The sequence below is a fragment of the Panulirus ornatus genome, chromosome 46, assembly GCF_036320965.1.
Source record: "Panulirus ornatus isolate Po-2019 chromosome 46, ASM3632096v1, whole genome shotgun sequence".
In the NCBI taxonomy this organism is placed as follows: domain Eukaryota; kingdom Metazoa; phylum Arthropoda; class Malacostraca; order Decapoda; family Palinuridae; genus Panulirus; species Panulirus ornatus.
Genome location: NC_092269.1, coordinates 39,086,720 through 39,105,906, shown reverse-complemented (window position 1 = coordinate 39,105,906; position 19,187 = coordinate 39,086,720). Strand labels below are relative to the sequence as shown.

At 47.9% G+C, this 19,187-nt stretch overlaps 1 protein-coding gene across 8 annotated transcripts in view; it reads left to right on the top strand.

Annotated features, from left to right (window-relative positions):
- The window catches only part of LOC139763259 (bestrophin-2-like), a 65,080-nt gene that overhangs the window by 8,789 nt on the left and 37,104 nt on the right, over positions 1–19,187 (top strand). The gene's annotated exons all lie outside the window — the stretch shown is intronic.

Below are 19,187 nucleotides of genomic sequence, written 5' to 3'. Positions count from 1 at the left end.
AGACAATCCAGGTCGTTGTTCGCATAGCTGGAGCAGACTATGCGGCCCAGAATGAATGAGATGGGTTTGGTTTATGCACTTGCACGCCCGGATTCGAATACTATCCGTGGCAGACGGCCCACAGTTCATTCAGCTGTTCATCCTCCCAATCGGAGCTGGCAGATGACTTGTGCACCTGACATGGATTAGTTGTTATACAGTCTGGCCAGGACCTCTTCCGAGCTGCGCTGTATGTTGAAGCAGGGTTTGGTGGACTCCTGAGTTCGCCTTTCCGTTCGGTAATGGTGAGGCAGCCTTATCGAAGGTCATCTTCCGCTGGCATTATTACCACTTTTGTATAGCGACCGACATGCTCCAGTCGTCACCATCTCATGTGACAGGAAAATGGGCTGAGAAGAGAATAAAGAGAGTAATCAGAGCTTCTTAGGTGTGTGTAGACCTGACTCTTCAAGGTAGAGAGGTTATGAGAAGAGGGAACGATGGGGGAAGGAAGTGCTCCACAGCTTCATTGGTCGATGGAAAGGGTGAGTTACCATAAAGGTTAATCCACGAGTGTCTGGTCTCCACAGAGAAACTATGAGAAGCAGCAGGTAGACAGAATGATACGTATGGATGAGAGAGAGGTGAACAGCATCACTGTAAACAGAGAGAGAGGAGTGTGGTTGGAGGAAGGTGATGCCTGGAGAATGAATGTGGAGGGGAAAGGTTCTTGTCCCATTTTCTGTCCCATTTTGGTGCTCACACCAGGAATCATTAAGGCATCTGTACCACAGTTCCACCTCAAACTTTTGGGAAATTGATTTTGTAATGTTGATTATGTGATGGCTTCTGGGAGACAGTGGAAAGTATGGTTATACCCAACATGCTCGTGTTGTTTCAGAGATGAATTGTGGTGTTAGGAATTGAACAGGTGGGGAAACAAGTGACGATCAGAAAAAGACATAGTTAGACATGGCGTTTCAGCGCTTGAATTTAGCCAGGTTTCTGCCTTCCTAGTTTTAGATCTAATTGCACAGCTCCGAATTAAGGAAAGGTTGAACTTACTGAAGTTATTTTGGAGGTCCTTTCGGTTGAAGATCAGAAAGAGCTGTTGGAAGAAAGTAAAGATATGGAAAATGTCAATAGGATTTGGGACAGAGTGATAGGAACACACTCTCTCTCTCTCTCTCTCTCTCTCTCTCTCTCTCTCTCTCTCTCTCTCTCTCTCTCTCTCTCTCTCTCTCTCTCAATTCATACCCTTGCCATATAATCACTCGAAGTGCTAATTTCGCCCTACCATTTTTAATGGTTATTTCTCCTATTGATCTGTTTTCCTTCTCGGCGGCCTTCCCATCGTACGGAAAAGCTATATGTCATCCAGTTGCTACCCCGAGTGTGAGTTAGACAGTAGGAGGAGGAAGAAGAAAGGTAATTCGGCTGGAATAAAGTATTGTTCCTCACTTCCTGGTGCTCCTGACGAAGGGGAGGCAGAAGGTGTCGTACTCACTGAAGGGGCGTAGTACATATGTGGTGGAGGGTGCGGACCATGCCCTCTCACACACGAAACAAGGAGACCTACACGAGACAGGGAGACCTACACGAGACAGGGAGACCTGTACGAGACAGGGAGACCTGTACGAGACAGGGAGACCTGTACGAGACAGGGAGACCTGTACGAGACAGGGAGACCTGTACGAGACAGAGAGACCTATACGAGACAGGAAGACCTGTACGAGACAGGGAGACCTGTACGAGACAGGGAGACCTACACGAGGCAGGGAGACCTATACGAGACAGGGAGACCTACACGAGACAGGGAGACCTATACGAGACAGGGAGACCTACACGAGACAGGGAGATCTATACGAGACAGGGAGACCTATACGAGACAGGGAGACCTACACGAGACAGGGAGACCTATACGAGACAGGGAGACCTACGCGAGACAGGGAGACTTACACGAGACAGGCAGACCTGTACGAGACAAGGAGACCTACACAAGACAGGGAGACCTACACGAGACAGGGAGGCCTGTACGAGACAGGGAGACCTACACGAGACAGGGAGACCTACACGAGATAGGGAGACCTCTACGAGATAGGGAGACCTCTACGAGACAGGGAGACCTACACGAGACAGGGAGACCTGCACGAGACAGGGAGACCTGCTCGTTGCCTCGTCCTCAGGCGCCACCCCTCAGAGATCTCTCATGTCCACCCGCCCCGCCCGGGGTGACAACATATGGTCTGGGATCAGAGACGCGTCACGAGGGAGAGGGAAGCACCACTGGCAACACCTGAGGTGGGACGTCTTAGCTCTGCATGGCAGCCACCTGTGTTGCAGGCTTCCTCAGGTGGACATGGTAGACGCTTCGCTGACATCATCTTATGTGGGTAGGGGTGACTGGAGGGTGCAGCTGACGACTGGGCCATCCGGCTGACGACTGGGCCACCCAGTTGACGACTGGGCTACCCAGTTGACGACTGGGCTACCCAGCTGACGAGTGGGCTACCCAGCTGACGAGTGGGCTACCCAGCCGACGAGTGGGCTACCCAGCTGACGAGTGGGCCACCTAGCTAACAAGTAGACCACCCAGCTGACAAGTAGACCACCCAGCTGACAAGTAGACCACCCAGCTGACGAGTGGGCCACCCAGCTGACAAGTAGACCACCCAGCTGACGAGTGGGCCACCCAGCTGACAAGTAGACCACCCAGCTGACGAGTGGGCCACCCAGCTGACAAGTAGACCACCCAGCTGACGAGTGGACCACCCAGGCGACGACCCACGAGTTGGCGGTGACGCCCCCCCCCCCCCCCTCTCTCTCTCTCTCTCTCTCTCTCTCTCTCTCTCTCCTCGAGCTGGTCTTTATTTATCCCGTCTGCCTGACATCTGGGTGTCAATATTCACAGTGAACGTGCCTCACACACACCAGGAGTGCGAACTGATCTTGCATTTTTTTTTTCTGTTTTTTTTTTTCACACTCGTCAGAAGCCTTGAGCGAGGGAAGGATCATGGAGGCCGTGGGCGTTGCTTCATATCAAGAGACACTTCCTGAGAGAGAGAGAGAGAGAGAGAGAGAGAGAGAGAGAGAGAGAGAGAGAGAGAGAGAGGTGCAAGTGGAGCAGGTCGTGCGGGCCGGTGTGGACAATACGACGAGAGTCTTGGGCCAAGAATGCCGTGGCCGGGGGGGGTGGCGTGGCGGCGGCGCTAAGGGTTTTGCTGAAGAAGCTGCCGCCACCACCACGCCACCACCACGAGCCCGGCTGGTCCATCCCGGTCCTCCCCGCCCTACATTACCCAGGACGCTTACACCGTCCTCCAGCGGCCTTTGCTGGCCATCCTGAGGGACTCTTTGGCGTCCTGAACGAACCGTACGTTTTGCCTGCCCCCCCCTTTCCCCCACTACTGTCGCTGTGGGGAAAGTGGCGCTAGCATCCTCCTTTTCCACCCTGACTTCGTAAAGTGAAGATTGTGTCTCGATGCGTGTGTGCTTTGAACTCATCAAGCCCTGTGAACCTTTTTCGTATATCCGAACTGCCAAAATGACCCACTCACTAAGTATACCCAGTTTCTTTCTTTCTCTTTCTATGTGTGTAGACTCACCCCAGAGCCCCACCTCTCCTCGATCTCTAACATCATTAAGAAATATAAAAAAAAAAGGAAGAGGCTTCGAAACATAGTAGTCAGGAATCTTAAAGGAATCAGCGATCATATATCGTAACGTACACACAGTCTTGTTCCTTCAACTCTCACTAGCTTTGTATTTTAGAATTCTTGGATTCGGACGCTGTTTCGGAACGGATTCGACCCCTGTGTCAGGAAGGGGTTCGGATCCTTATTGCAGAACGCTTCACTTGAGAAGAATGTTTCTAGGAATTTATTTTCTTCTCTATTGCAATTTACGAGAGAGAGAAATTTTCGCAGAACCTTGGCTAGATGATTTTCATATTTATGCCGTAGTTCAACGTTCTTTTAAGAAAACAATTCTTGAAATCACGGGAGATAGGTAGATGCAGAGGATCGTTTCTATTCTTCTCCTGCGTTCGAGTAGTTACTTTAGACTTATTTACCGCGAATCCGACCCACAGAGAGCTTTTGTCTTGAGACGGAGGATAAATCTTCCTTTTCTAAAGGCATTTTGATGAACACGTTCATCCACTCGATGACCCAAATCCGTTCCATCTCGTCGTGCTAGATTTGGGTGTCGTCTCGCCTCGATTGGCTGCATGAACTCAGACTTGACAGGATTTTCAGGTGCGGCAGACCCAGGTCGCCGCTTTCAGTTTGATGGCCTCTGAAATCGAATATCTTCCAGTTTCCCCCTCACTGTGATCTCTCACATCGTTACTTCTGCTGTCTTGGAGACCTCACGATACACAGACAGTGAAGTCTGCCTAAAGGAATCTGATATCCTTGTTCAGATGCGGAATATTCTTCTCATGCGAACAATTGTTCCAGTTATAGAAGGTTTGACCTCGTCCTTGTGTGACATACTGCTCTCGTGTGTGAAGAGGCTGCACCTCAGCATACGTTCTTGGGAGAGACGATGTAAAGTTGACATTCCGACTTCTCAGGCCTTCCAGTCCGACTCCCAAATCCTGACCCGCTTGTCGAACGCCACAGTGTTGATTCTCTCTCTCCCACTTTTGCAGCTATTACTTTGGTTCCTGCTCTCGAGAGCAGGCTGTATATGTGCCTTCCCTCCTCGCTGTTACCTAGATCACGTCCTACATGGTCAGCTACTGCGTCATGTGGTTACAGTGTGGCCGTGAACAACTCGAGGCTGGACCGTTGTGATTGTCGGTGTTTTCCCGACACAGCAAAAAAAAAACTTTGGAACTCTTTTGCCTTCGCACGTGTCTCCTGTCATACCTCGACCTGACTCTTTTTGAATGGCGGGTTTTTCCCACTCCTCCAAAACGCTTGAGTCATTTTTCCTCTTTCTCTTCACCCTATTTTTAGCGCCTTTTCTGTTTCACATAAAGCCTGGCCTGGATGAGGAAGGCGGGGACATAGAGAGCAAACAGGGAGGTGGTTGGGAAAGATCACACAAGATGGCTTTTTTCTTTTTCTTTTTTCGTTCACACTTCGCGGGAACGACCGAGCCTTTCCTGACCTTACCTTGCCGTGGGTGAAGCTTCCTCACGACCTTACCTGGCACGACTTGACGACCTTATAAGGGACGTCTTCACGACCCTACAACGGACGTCTTCACGACCCTACAAGGGACGTCTTCACGACCCTTCTAGGGACGTCTTCACGACCCTACAAGGGACAGTCCTCACGACCCTACAAGGGAAGCAAATCGTAGCTTCCTATCATACCAGTAGTCGTAAGGAATTAGAACATATTGCTTTGTGATCATCTGGTTCGAGCTCCGTCTCCACCCAGTATATCGACATACAAGGAATATAACCCATGCATTGACTGTCTCGAACACTGGATGTACTATAATACATTGCCTGAAGTTTGATCATCTCTCGTGCGCGGTCGTTAGCGAAGATGTAGTGCGCTGGTCTTGTCTGATACTACCATTATTTAGACACATTGCATTGTTGTCTCTGTTCTGCCTCGGGAAATTTACTTAAATGAAAAAGCAGGGCAGCGAGTCTCTCTCTCTCTCTCCCCCTGGGGGAACTGGGCATTCCTCCCTGCCTGAGGGACTGGGGTTGGGGACCCCTGCTAGCCAGACGTGGTCCCTATTGAAGGCACTTGTTTACGTATATACGTACATTCTCAGGTAGCTGGGAATACAGCTAAGTATGACGGATCAAAGAAATACTACACTGGACGCGCGGATAGAAACAAGCACCCTCAACACACACACACACACACACACACACACACACACACACACACAGTTTATTCTCAGGGTAGAACATGTCTGAGAATGACGTGTGCTACTGAATTACGTCACTGGGGGAAAAGAAACTTCGTTTTTATACGTTGGTGGAAGTCGACGGTGGACTCCTCAGCGCCTGATCCGAGTCACTGAAGGCTTGCAACTCATGGCAACTGTTCTCATGCTTATTAAGACTTTGTTTTGTTCATCTGGAGGCGTTGTTTTCAAGAAGGTCCCTTAGTGAGGCGAGGAGGAAGAGGTCTTTCGTAAGTGGTTTGTGTGTGTGTGTGTGTGTGTGTGTTCGCCGGCCACGACCCGACAGCCACCCGTCATGTCTGTGGCACTAGGAAGCAATGCCCTTCACATTCCCTCCGTCCTTGACATGACCCACTTTCATATCAGTCACTCCAGGTTCCCTCCCTCCCTCCCTCCTTCCCTCCATGGCGCATGGGTCTGCTGTCCCTCAATCATGTTTCCCCTCACGTGAGGAACCATCGCTTTAACTGGCATGAGAGATGACCCTCCCTCCCTCCCTCTACCCCTCCTCCATCATGATAACCCCTCCCTCCACCCCTCCCCCGATCGTGATAACCCCTCCCTCCTGCTCCTCCATCATGATAACCCCTCCCTCCACCCCTCCCCCGATCGTGATAATCCCTCCCTCCACCCCTCCTCCATCATGATAACCCCTCCCTCCTGCTCCTCCATCATGATAACCCCTCCCTCCTGCTCCTCCATCATGATAACCCCTCCCTCCTCCTCCTCCATCATGATAACCCCTCCCTCCTCCTCCTCCATCATGATAACCCCTCCCTCCTCCATCATGATAACCCCTCCCTCCTCCTCCTCCTCCATCATGATAACCCCTCCCTCCTCCATCATGATAACCCCTCCCTCCTCCATCATGATAACCCCTCCCTCCTCCATCATGATAACCCCTCCCTCCTCCTCCATCATGTCTTCTAGGTCAGGCAGTCACCGTCGCCTCCGTCTGTGTGTTGACGGTACCAGCTCGCACGTCTCCTGAGGACTACTATCGTTAGTCTTGGTTTTTCCACCTGCTTTTGTACCACCACGCGCCTCAAGAGACATCAAAGTCTCTCTCTCTCTCTCTCTCTCTCTCTCTCTCTCTCTCTCTCTCTCTCTCTCTCTCTCTCTCTCTCTCTCTCTCTCTGTAGTTTTTTTTTTCTTCCCCATGTCGTGAGGTTACACCACTCGGGGGTAGGTCTTCCCCGTGGCGTCACTGGAGGTTGTGTGTTGTATTACGGGAAAGACCACACCAGAGAGGGAGGGTGACGCTTGCCTCTGGACGTCTCCACGCAAGCAGGATCACACTACGTTCAGGGAGCATCACACTACGTCAGGGAGGATCACACTACGTCAGGGAGGATCACAGTACGTCAGGGAGCATCACACTACGTCAGGGAGGATCATACTACGTTCAGGAAGTATCACACTACATCCGGGAGGATCACACTACGTCAGGGAGAATCACACTACGTCAGGGAGGATCATACTACGTCAGGGAGGATCACACTACGTCAGGGAGGATCACAGTACGTCAGGGAGCATCACACTACGTCAGGGAGGATCACACTACGTCAGGGAGGATCACACTACGTCAGGGAGTTCGTGCACAGTGTCAGGGAGATCACACTACGTCAGGGAGTGTCACACTACGTCAGGGAGTTCGTGCACAGTGTCAGGGAGATCACACACTACGTCAGGGAGTTCGTGCACAGTGTCAGGGAGATCACACACTGCGTCAGGGAGATCGTGCGGTGTCGGGGAGGTATTCGTTCTATCCGGAGGTCTTGCAACAAGAACAGTTTGAAGTATGGTTTGAAGAACAAACCGGGGCGGTGCGAGTTATTTACGTATCCGGGAGCAGTTTTTGCTGGGAGTCATTAAGACTTTGGCTGCCAAGTGCTGGGAAATGAACACTTACTCCTCGAGACATCGGGTTGGAGGTGACCTCATTTCCCAGGTCCTGTGGCAGTGGTGACCTCATTTCCCAGGTCCTGTGGCAGTGGTGACCTCATTTCTGAGGTCCTTTGGTGGTGGGGACCTCATCTCCCAGGTCTTGTGGTGGTGGGGACCTCATTTCCCGGGTCCTGTGGTGGAGGGGACCTCATTTCCCAGGTCCTGTGGCAGTGGTGACCTCATTTCCCAGGTCCTGTGGTGATGGGAACTATTTCCCAGGTCCTGTGGTGGTAGGGACCTCATTTCCCGGGTCCTGTGGTGGAGGGGACCTCACTTCCCAGGTCCTGTGGCAGTGGTGACCTCATTTCCCAGGTCCTGTGATGGTGGTGACCTCATTTTTCTGTCTAATGAGTGGAGGTGACCTCATTTCCCGGGTTATCTAGTTGGGATTACATTCATCATGTATCTCGTTATAGACATGATGATAACTGGCCGGTAAAGCAGAAAGTAAAGAATATTTATATAAAGAAATAAAGAATAATGATTAGTGGATGTAATGATATCTGGCGCGTCGTAAGTACAATATATTCTTCACGTGTCGTAAGCTTCAAGCATTCGCTTATGTCGTAAGCTTGAACCATTCTGTCGCGTCGTAAGCTTGAAACATGACCTTGCACTATTCCAAACGAGCCACGAGAATTTCTCAAACCATGATTGATGAATACATGGCAAGATAATGTCATAATGAGAAGTTAATGTAATCTTCAAAGCTAACATCTAGATGATAGTAAAAGCAATCGTTCTGGGGTGCACGGCTCTTGCAGATAATCACATCACTGAAAAAAACTTCATTTATTTCGAACTTTAATAATCTTGATCGGTATTCGTAGCCGAAGAAGAAACACCATCGATTTGGAGAGATAAAACGATACTGCACGCAAGGGGAACTATGATACAACACTCGAACAATGTGGGGAAAACGCGTTGTGCTGTCGTAGGGAAAATGTGCTGTGTAGAGGAGAGTTAGGTCGGGGTTGAAGTCTAGTTGCATTGTAGATGCATCATGTTGGATGGTTGGGGCTCAGTTTACTTACGGGAGTACGTGGGAAGCTCGCATAACAGGAGACCTGATGGTCCATAAAGAGGTCATCTGCTGGAGGACAGAGGTACTATCCTGAGTTCCTGATCTTATTTGAAACTGGACAATAACGCCAAGGGCCACTCCTCACCCCCCCACCCACACACCCACCATTCCCTCCGGCACAACAGGCGGTGTGGAAGGCAAAGACATAGAGAGAGAGAGAGAGAGAGAGAGAGAGAGAGAGAGAGAGAGAGAGAGAGAGAGAGAGAGAGAGAGAGAGAGAGAGAGATTTTACAAGAAAGTGCGACTGGGCCTATTCCTTCTTAAGGTTTACTTCGATGATGATAATCGAAACCCGATATGTAGAGGTGTCGATAGTCTTTGAACTGACGACATCTGATGGTAGTTTGTTCTTGTGAACAGACAAACCCTCTCTGCTCAGGTTCGTCACTGCGTCTCTGAGACGTGAAGAGTTCTTCGTCTGCTGTGTCATGAAGGCGAACCTTTTTTTTTTGAACAACAGCAGGCGCGAGAGTCTTTTAAAACGCCGCTGATGAAGCGAGTCTGCTGACGCAGGCGTGTGTGTGCGTATGTGTGTGTGTGTGTGTGTGTGTGTGTGGCATGATCACGTCGAACCCCCGCAGTACAACGAAGGAACCTCACGTGGACACATCGTGGCCGTCATCCACAAGCATCAGGAGGTGTGGCTCAGATGTCGACAAGACGGGAGGGTTCTGCCCGGAGTACTAAGTCATCAGGATCGACGCCACAGGGATGATCTTCCCTACCACAAAGAAAGAAATGGCCACTGCACTGCGTCATATGGAGCCAGTCCAGCCGACTTGTTCTTTCCCTTTATGTTATGTGGAGCGAGGTCTGGACTCATCACCTGGGTGGGGCGAGGTCTGGACTCACCACCTGGTTGGGGCGAGGTCTGGACTCACCACCTGGTTGGGGCGAGGCCTGGACTCAACACCTGGGTGGGGCGAGGTCTGGACTCACCACCTGGTTGGGGCGAGGTCTGGACTCAACACCTGGGTGGGGCGAGGTCTGGACTCACCACCTGGTTGGGGCGAGGTCTGGACTCACCCCCTGGTTGGGGCGAGGCCTGGACTCAACACCTGGGTGGGGTGAAGTCTGGACTCATAACCTGGGTGGGGCGAGGCCTGGACTCAACACCTGGACGCTGACCTCCCAGGATGAGCGTGGGGTACACAATGAATTAGCCAGGGTGACCGGCACGAATCCATCACAGAAGGATCCATTACGCGACCCTTGTCATGGAAATACGAATGACCTCGATTTTCCAGGTTGGCGAGGGGGGAAGGGGGGTCTGTTTACCGTCTCTGTATACCAAAGTGAACATCGAAGTGTCTGGCGATGGTGACCCGAGGGTATGGTCCTCCTCGATGACAACACTCTGGTCTGAAAGTCTCCGTAGTTCGACACTGGAGGTCCCCACGAGGGTTGTCGATCCTTCGAGTAGGTTAAGGCGGAGGTGACGTAGGCTGCTGAAGCCTGGCTTGTCCAGTTATCATCCTGAAGTCTGATTTTAAGACCGTCTTCGCAGACTTGAAGGACAGGCTGAAGTCAGCGGAGAGAAGACATAGAAGCAGCTTTGTTTATATTCCTTCTCGAGTTAGGTCTTGCGTTCAGAACATTTTTGACTTTCCTCGTGTGTGTGTGTGTGTGTGTGTGTGTGTGTGTGTGTGCTGTTTTTATCAGCACTGGTCAAGTTAGGAGCCAGTGCTTCGAAGCAGAGGCAGAAATATCAAACACTCTGCTTCGGCAGGTTAGTATTTCCTGCGTGAAGCTATTTCCTGCACCTCTCCTGCCAAAAACAGATATCAGGTGTAGCTCTCTCTCTCTCTCTCTCTCTCTCTCTCTCTCTCTCTCTCTCTCTCTCTCTCTCTCTCTCTCTCTCTCTCTCTCAAACGCGAATACATGGGTTCGAATCCCGTCCTTGACGGGCAGAAGCGGAGGGGCATCGCGATGTCTTTGTCTTCCGAGCCAATTTTAAGGGCGTGGATTGCACGGTTGCTCTGCTGTCGCAACCCCTTCATCCGCTCACCCAACTTCACCTTCATCCAAGTGCCTCTTCACCCGAATACATGTTCATCCAACCACCCACTAATCCTGGTAGATATTCATCCAACCACCCTTTCATCCAGATACGTGGCCAACCAACCATTTATCTCATCATGCATTCATCCATTCACACGGTCATGCTACGTACTCACTCACCCACCCTCGCTCATCCAACTCAGCCATCAGTCATCTCTTCCTTCCTAAGGCAGACTTTGTTTATTCAGATATCCCAATATTGGTTGATAATTACCCCAGTCAACAAGCTGTTGCATCACTTAACAAACTGCTGTATCACGCAGCAAGCTGATGGATCAGTCAATAAGCTGTTGTATCATTTAACAAGCTGTTGTATTATTCAACAAGCTGTTGTATTATTCGACAAGCTGTTGTATCATTCAACAAGCTGTTGTATTAGTTAACAAGGTGTTGCATCAGTCATCCAGCCATTGTTTCTGCCAACACACAGTGCCATCCGCCAAGGCGCTGTGAGATCACCCATCAAGCTGTATCACCCACTACACGCTATTGTATCACCCACAACAAGCTATTGTATCCATCAGCAGCTGTTGTATCACTCATTACAAACTGTATTATAACCCACCCAGCTGTTGTATCTGCCAGCATGTTGTGGGATGATTGTCTTTACGTAAACAAACAGGTATGAAGTTTTAGCTTTCAGCTTCCGAAAAAACTATACGTAAAACTGACATTTTATTACATGTGGTCGAATATATTTCATGGTAGACACCGGATTTAACGTTCTCTTAACGGATTGTTATCCGAACTCCGGTTTGAAGATCCGCCTAAACAGAATCAGTTAATCCAGGCCTTTGCAGAGAACATCCCCATGGAGTCACTGTTCTCGGAGGATCGAACCTGGGTCCCCCCAAAGCACTGTAGGCAGAGCACGGGCCACCAGTGCCTCACTGTGGGTAGATGACAGGGCTCATTAAGCCACTGTCTAGTGAGTTTGGCGAGGATGGGACGACCAACGCGCTGGACGGGGTTCGAGTGAGGCTGCCAACTTGGTAGAAGTTTTAGGGCGTGTTCTGAATGTCAGCAACCCGCACGGATCTATTCCCCCCCCCCCCCCCCCCCCCCCCACGTCAGGTCTGTTGGGGTACCACAGTGGGGCACATTGATCTGGGTACCACTGGGGTACCACTGTCAGGTACCTCAGTTGGGTACAATGTCCATTATCAACGTGGTGTAGTGGATAGTGTGTGTGTATATATATATATATATATATATATATATATATATATATATATATATTTGTGTGTGTGTGTGTGTTTTACATCTTTTCTGACTCCATCCATGCATAATTTTTCCCCATGTAGATGATCGGTGTTCCAACAAGAAAGCTGTGATTGTATCCTCCATTTTCTTTCCTTTCCAGTGTTTTTTTTTTCCAGTAAGCCCATTGCTGGTAGCCTCCTCCTGTACTGTAGCACTGTTCCCTTTACGTACAATATTTGTCACCTACCGTAAACATTCTCCAGCAGCTCTGCAACTCTCATTAATTACGGTGTCCAAACTTCTTATAGAGGATCATGGGTTGAGCTCGTTACGTATGTATTTAACATGCAGGTTTGACACGGGACTGGTATATATATATATATATATATATATATATATATATATATATATATATATATATATATATATATATTATATTTCTCTCTTGTGTCTCCCCTGATGATGTGATTATTATACGAAAGTGCAGTTGGGAACTTTTCGTGTTTCATTTTCCCCATGGACTCATAGGAATATCTTGATCACGCGCAAAATTGTGATCCTTTCCAATATATATATATATATATATATATATATATATATATATATATATATATATATATATATATATATATATATACACACACTTTAGCGTCTTCCAGTTTTGCTGATGTGGGGGTCTGGCGAGAGGTCGGGTCCTATTGTGTTCACCATGCAAGTTTCCTTCATGCGTTTATTCTCGTGATCTGTTTGACGTGTTCGTCATAAACAAATCGTATGTCACTACTATCATTTCTACTCATTTTGCATCAGACTGGGTTACCCATTCGTTCACCCGTTCAGCCGTACAAAGTAACCCTCAGAGTACGACATTCTTCATGTCTCAAGTACGATAACTTTACTTGGCGTGTATGATGTCTCGGTCCTTCCATCACGACGAACTAACCCTGTTTGAGCACGACGACCTTATCCTTCGAGTGTGGAGATTGGACGACCTCCTAAGTCTACGACTTGACCTCGTGAGGACGATGATTTAACTTATGAGTACGAGGACTGAAGACATCAGACTCTAAGGATTTAAGTCTTCGTATTCAAGGGTTTAAGGCGTCGTGGTCTCGGGTTTAAGTCTTCGTATTCAAGGGTTTAAGGCGTCGTGGTCTAGTGTTTAAGTCTTCGTATTTAAGGGTTTAAGGCGTCGTCCTTATGGCCTAGCAACGTACTTGATCAACCTTGGAGGCTGGTTGGTGGTTTATGTAGAACCTAGCAATATTAAAATGACCTCCTGTACCCATTCAAGATCACATACATAATCTTTGATATGTGTTTCTCTGATACATATCATGTGTGATTTTATTGAATACGTCTTAAATCATCTTGATTTTTTGACGACCTCTACTGTATGTCTTCAGTCAGGTGGGAGCTGAAACAGAAATTTTGAAATCAGTGGAGACGTGTTGGGAAAGAAACGTGGAATAATGTCCCTCCATAACCAATTCTTCAGTAATCATATATATATATATATATATATATATATATATATATATATATATATATATATATATATATATATATATATATATAAGGCTGGGTGCTTACTGACGCCCCAGGATTCGTACCCACCAGGCCCGTGCGTGACTCATGGTCAGCAACGCTAACCGCTGCAAAGTTGACAACCGTCGGTCGGCAAGGAGTGCTGCATGGTAGTGTTGTTACGTCACGTCATGCGTAGGGTCCATCACTGTAGTGACTGAGGAATGTAATGGTATGATGTGCACAGGGGAAAACCTTCACTTAATACAGTCTAAAACAATGTCTGTTTTGAAACAAGTTAGGCTGGTTGCTGCTATTAGCTTGGGTTGGAGATTTGGGTGTGGGTGCCAACTCGTCTTTCACTGACTCAATTTTGTTTCATTCATATTTTGGCTAACTTGTGGTTGTTGTGTCACGATTCTTTGATTGTATCTTTTTGTTATCAGCTTGTTACTTGTTGCCTAATTTAAATAGGCATTATTTTCTAGGTACAAATTGTCTTAAATATTTTTTTTTCATGATATTCCTTGTATTTTTCAGACTGGGTTATGTATTTGTTTTCGTCTCTATGTACAAAATGGTTGTTTATGCTTGTGTATGTCTACGTGTCTTGTGTTTGTTTGGTTAGTGTGCTTCTGTACAGTTGTGTTTTTGTTTGTGTATGTGATTACTTGTTTGGAGGCGTGTTTCGTTGCCTCCTGACCCCCTTTCTCTGTCTGCCCACGTCCCTTTGTTGTATATTTTCGTGTATGTGTGTCTGTATGTTTGTGGTAGGACGTTTTCTGGTTGTATGATGGGGCAATGTTTTAGTATATAGCATCTTCTACTTCCATCAGTTTCAAGTCCACACAGTGTGTGCAAGGCCTTGAATTAATGGTAAACTATGGGGATTAACGCACTCTATATCAAAGGTTCACAGTGTAAGGAATCGACTGGTACCACTTGCGTCAAAATCTGTCAAACAGAACATGGGAGAGGGACGCCTACGGTGTTCTGAAGTATTTTGTGTCATGTTCTTCCACTTGAGGAAACTGTTCTGTCTGATGGCGCTTGTCCGGACCCTGTGACGCTTTATTCAGGGGTTTCTGAAGTCGATTTGTTCAGGGGTTTCTGAAGTCGATTTATTCAGGGGTTTCTGAAGTCGATTTGTTCAGGGGTTTCTGAAGTCGATTTGTTCAGGGGTTTCTGAAGTCGATTTGTTCAGGGGTTTCTGAAGTCGATTTGTAAACGGGATGAAGATGTGACAACAAGAAAACCAACCCATGGGTCTAGAAAGAGAGGACAAGTTTCCCTGTATTGATACGTTCCACTGAACATTGCCAGGCATCATCATACTGTTTGAATCCTACTGCTTTCGAGTTGTGTAAATATATTGAGATTGAGTTACGATTTTTATAAAGATGTTGAGATTGAGTTACGATTTTGATAAAGATGTTGAGATTGAGTTACTGCATAAGTCTGTGCCATTTGACCATCAGTATGACCCCACATATCATCTGTAGCCTGAAGATAGGCAAGTGGTCTTCGTCTTTTATAATTGGTTGACATATTCCCATGTTTTTTTACTCTCTCCCATGACCCAGTCCTTAACTTTGGGTTACCTAATATTGAAAGATAGTTGTGAGAGTGAAACTGGGAATTTGTTGAATTTGTTCACACCCTTATATTATTCTTCGTGGCAACGACTTTTCCGTAGAACCGATGTCATAAACCTGGAGGACGTACGTCATCTTTTAAATACATTACCTACGTGGTAAAGGAGCCATGAGCAGCCAAGGGAGCTGTCAGTAGCCTGCTACAGTGTGCAGAACAGATTCAAGCAGACGGAGATGGACGCCGCTTGACTCCCTGTAGGAGGCACAAGACGAAATAGGAGGCGTAATGTAGTGATGTAGAGAGAATCAAATATCAATCAGGCATTTGAAAGAAAGAAGTGATTAAGGGGCTTCTTGGTGGAGTACGATCTTGTGGATTAGGAAAGATTATTGAAGCTGTTATCAACTATTGATTACGCTAACACACGGAGGGAAGTGAGAAATGAGGGAGAGGTTTCATATTCAGTATCATTTCTGTTTTGTAAGATTTTCCAGAAAGTAAAAGACAAAAACTGCTGAAACATCGAAGAATTCTGTCCAGCATAACTGGGAACTAAAGCCACCAGCTCAGCAGCCAATCAGATTGAATGATAATGACAACAAAGGCGTTCATTGGCCGAGGAGATATCTCTAACACTTCACGAAGCCTAATTGTAGCTTCTTGTGTTCGTATTTACGTCCGTCCGTCCGTCTTGTGCGCGGCTGAACGTACCTCCCTGACCTCAGATAGCCGTGCACGTACGTTCGTGCCTTGCATGGCTAGGAGGCACGGCCTCAGCCTGGGTAGACCCAACTGCGCAGGAACATTCCCCAGCGGTCTGGCCGCCAGGCAGCCTGACTACCTTGCCCGCTTCAACAGATTTAGAGCATCGTGTGAGGCATCTCCTGCTGTTGCTGTTGTTACTGCTGCTCCTGTTACTACTACTACTACTACTACTGCTGCTGCTGTGGTTCATGCAGCTGCCGTTACAGCTGCAGTGATTACTGCTGCTGTTACTGTGGCTGTGTTTTTTTTTTTTTATTGGTAATGCTTGGTGTTACCATGGCTATGCGTGTTATTTCTGCTGCTGTTACTTCCAGCCACAGCTTGTACTGCTGCTGTTACTTCCAGCCACAGCTTGTACTGCTGCTGTTACTTCCAGCCACAGCTTGTACTGCTGCTGTTACTCCAGCCACAGCTTGTACTGCTGCTGTTACTTCCAGCCACAGCTTGTACTGCTGCTGTTACTTCCAGCCACAGCTTGTACTGCTGCTGTTACTTCCAGCCACAGCTTGTACTGCTGCTGTTACTCCAGCCACAGCTTGTACTGCTGCTGTTACTTCCAGCCACAGCTTGTACTGCTGCTGTTACTTCCAGCCACAGCTTGTACTGCTGCTGTTACTTCCAGCCACAGCTTGTACTGCTGCTGTTACTCCAGCCACAGCTTGTACTGCTGCTGTTACTTCCAGCCACAGCTTGTACTGCTGCTGCTGCTGTGTTGACAATTACTACGTCACTGATGAGGGAGAAGCCATTTCTTTGACCTCCGTCCGTCACTCTCCTGAACTCCCGTGATATAGTCGGCTTCAGCTTTGGCAGACACTGTTAGGTTCCTATTCTCATTCCCTTTGTTAAGGATGTTGTTACTTGGTGTCTCGGTTCATTCGAAGTACTTGGCATTGTCTTCACCTCCTTCTTGAAGACCCCGAAGGCACTGAAATACAAGTCTCCGTCGATCGAGTTAAGGGAATTTCATTCGTCTCGATCGCTTCTCCCATTTTCCATTTTCTTATCGACGTATTTCAGGACAAAAGTTGATTGTCTTATCAAAGTCAACTACTACTGTCCCTCCTCGGCTTCATCATAACTCCCCCCCACCTTTCCTCCTTCGTAATGTTGCAGTATTCTCTCTCTCTCTCTCTCTCTCTCTCTCTCTCTCTCTCTCTCTCTCTCTCTCTCTCTCTCTCTCTCCTTCTCAGACACTTATCTCCACCAGGAGGCGTTAATCAGAGCAGTTAACCATCTCCAGGAGACGCTCAGTGCCCGGGCCTGATTGGGGATTTCTAGCAATATTTTCGAAAGAGAAGAAGGAAAAAATATGACGAAGACATTAACAATGTCCATGGTCTCAGAGTGGTGGCGGGAGGCAACACAGACCAGCCCAATGTACACAAGATGTATGTACACAAGACCTACCTACACAAGACGTACCTACACAAGACGTACCTACACAAGATGTACGTACACAAGACGTGCGTACGCACGATATACGTACACAAGACGTACATACGCAGGATGTACGTACACAAGACGTACGTACACATGATGTACGTATACAGGACCTACGAACAGATGTACGTACACAAGATATACGTACGCAAGATGTATGTACGCAAGATGTACGTACACGAGACGTACGTGCGCAAGATGCCGTACACATCGCGGGATCGAAATTTGCCACCGAGACAATGTTGACCAGTCATCGAACATCACATATGAATGACGTATTTGAGGGAGTAATTAAGAAAAAAAGATGTAATGGAGCAACTCATTAAGAACAGTCTCATAAATGAGGGGTCAGTAAACACCCGTAGCTCATTATAATGACATGTAGGGAACTCTCATAACAGGAAAATGAATAGACACTTGATCCCTTGTTTCTTCAAAGGCTTTTAACGTGGTGAATTATGGTGTTCTGCTAAAGAAAGTGGGAACACTATATATATATATATATATATGTGTGTGTGTGTGTGTGTGTGTGTTTTACCTATTTGTGGCTACCTATTTTTCCATATATGGATGGATCTTAACACTCGTATGGTCTCGCTTCTTGTCTCAATCTTATGTTATTCTTTGTTTTCCTTTAGCAGTCGCATGTACCTCCTCTTGGCTTGTTCCATGAATCCCTGACTCTGTTGGTGAAGAAATGCTTCCTCACGTCCCTTCGTACATTTCCTTACGTCCACCTCCCTACACTCCCTCACGTCCACCTCCCTACACTCCCTCACGTCCACCTCCCTACACTCCCTCACGTCCACCTCCCTACACTCCCTCACGTCCCTCTGTACACTTCCATACGTCTCTTGCCCAGCTCCCAGCAGTGCCTTCTTCATCAGTATCTTCCACTACGTAAGAACTGTTCTACATTAACACCGTCGTGGCTCTTTGGACACGTGCATGTACTGTGTATGTCCTCCGTAACTCTGTGTTTTATGTCCGTGTCTGTGGTCTGTTCTACGCGCACCCCATCTCCCTGTTGATCATCTTTCGCAAGACGCTCCGTCTCTCGCTCTGCGTCGGTCTGGACCCCCACTACAGCGTTTGGGAATATTGGCTGAACGTTTGAGGCATTATTCACGAAGGGGGGGGGGGGGGGGGGAAGAAAATGAGAGAAAACAAAAATTCGTCAGGCATCCACAAGCACCGCGTGACGTCACGGGAATATGAGCACCGCTGGCGTATGTGAAGGAACGAACGCACCTCAACGTGATCAGAGATGCGGTCGTTCATGCCTCGCAGGCGTCACTCATCTCCCAGTATGAGTTATCTTCGGTCTTGAACAGCCGAGCTGGTCTGGCAGTCTACATTCATAAGGAATAAATGGAATAGTAGGTTTATTTTGTGGTGGATAGCCATGATAACACGTGTAGGATAGAGCTTTATACATTCCTCTGGTGAGGTTATCATGTTATATTTACTGTATCGTATTGAGGACGTTGTCTTTGTTGACAGCGGGTTATAAATGGTATGGTATTTCAGGTCAGGTCACTGGCTGACCGATACTGAAGGTCCAGTTGTAGTCTACAACCAGTACGAAGGGTCACTGTTGTAGATGCACCTGACGGCGCGGAGGAGAGAGAGAGAGAGAGAGAGAGAGAGAGAGAGAGAGAGAGAGAGAGAGAGAGAGAGAGAGAGAGAGAGAGAGGAGTTC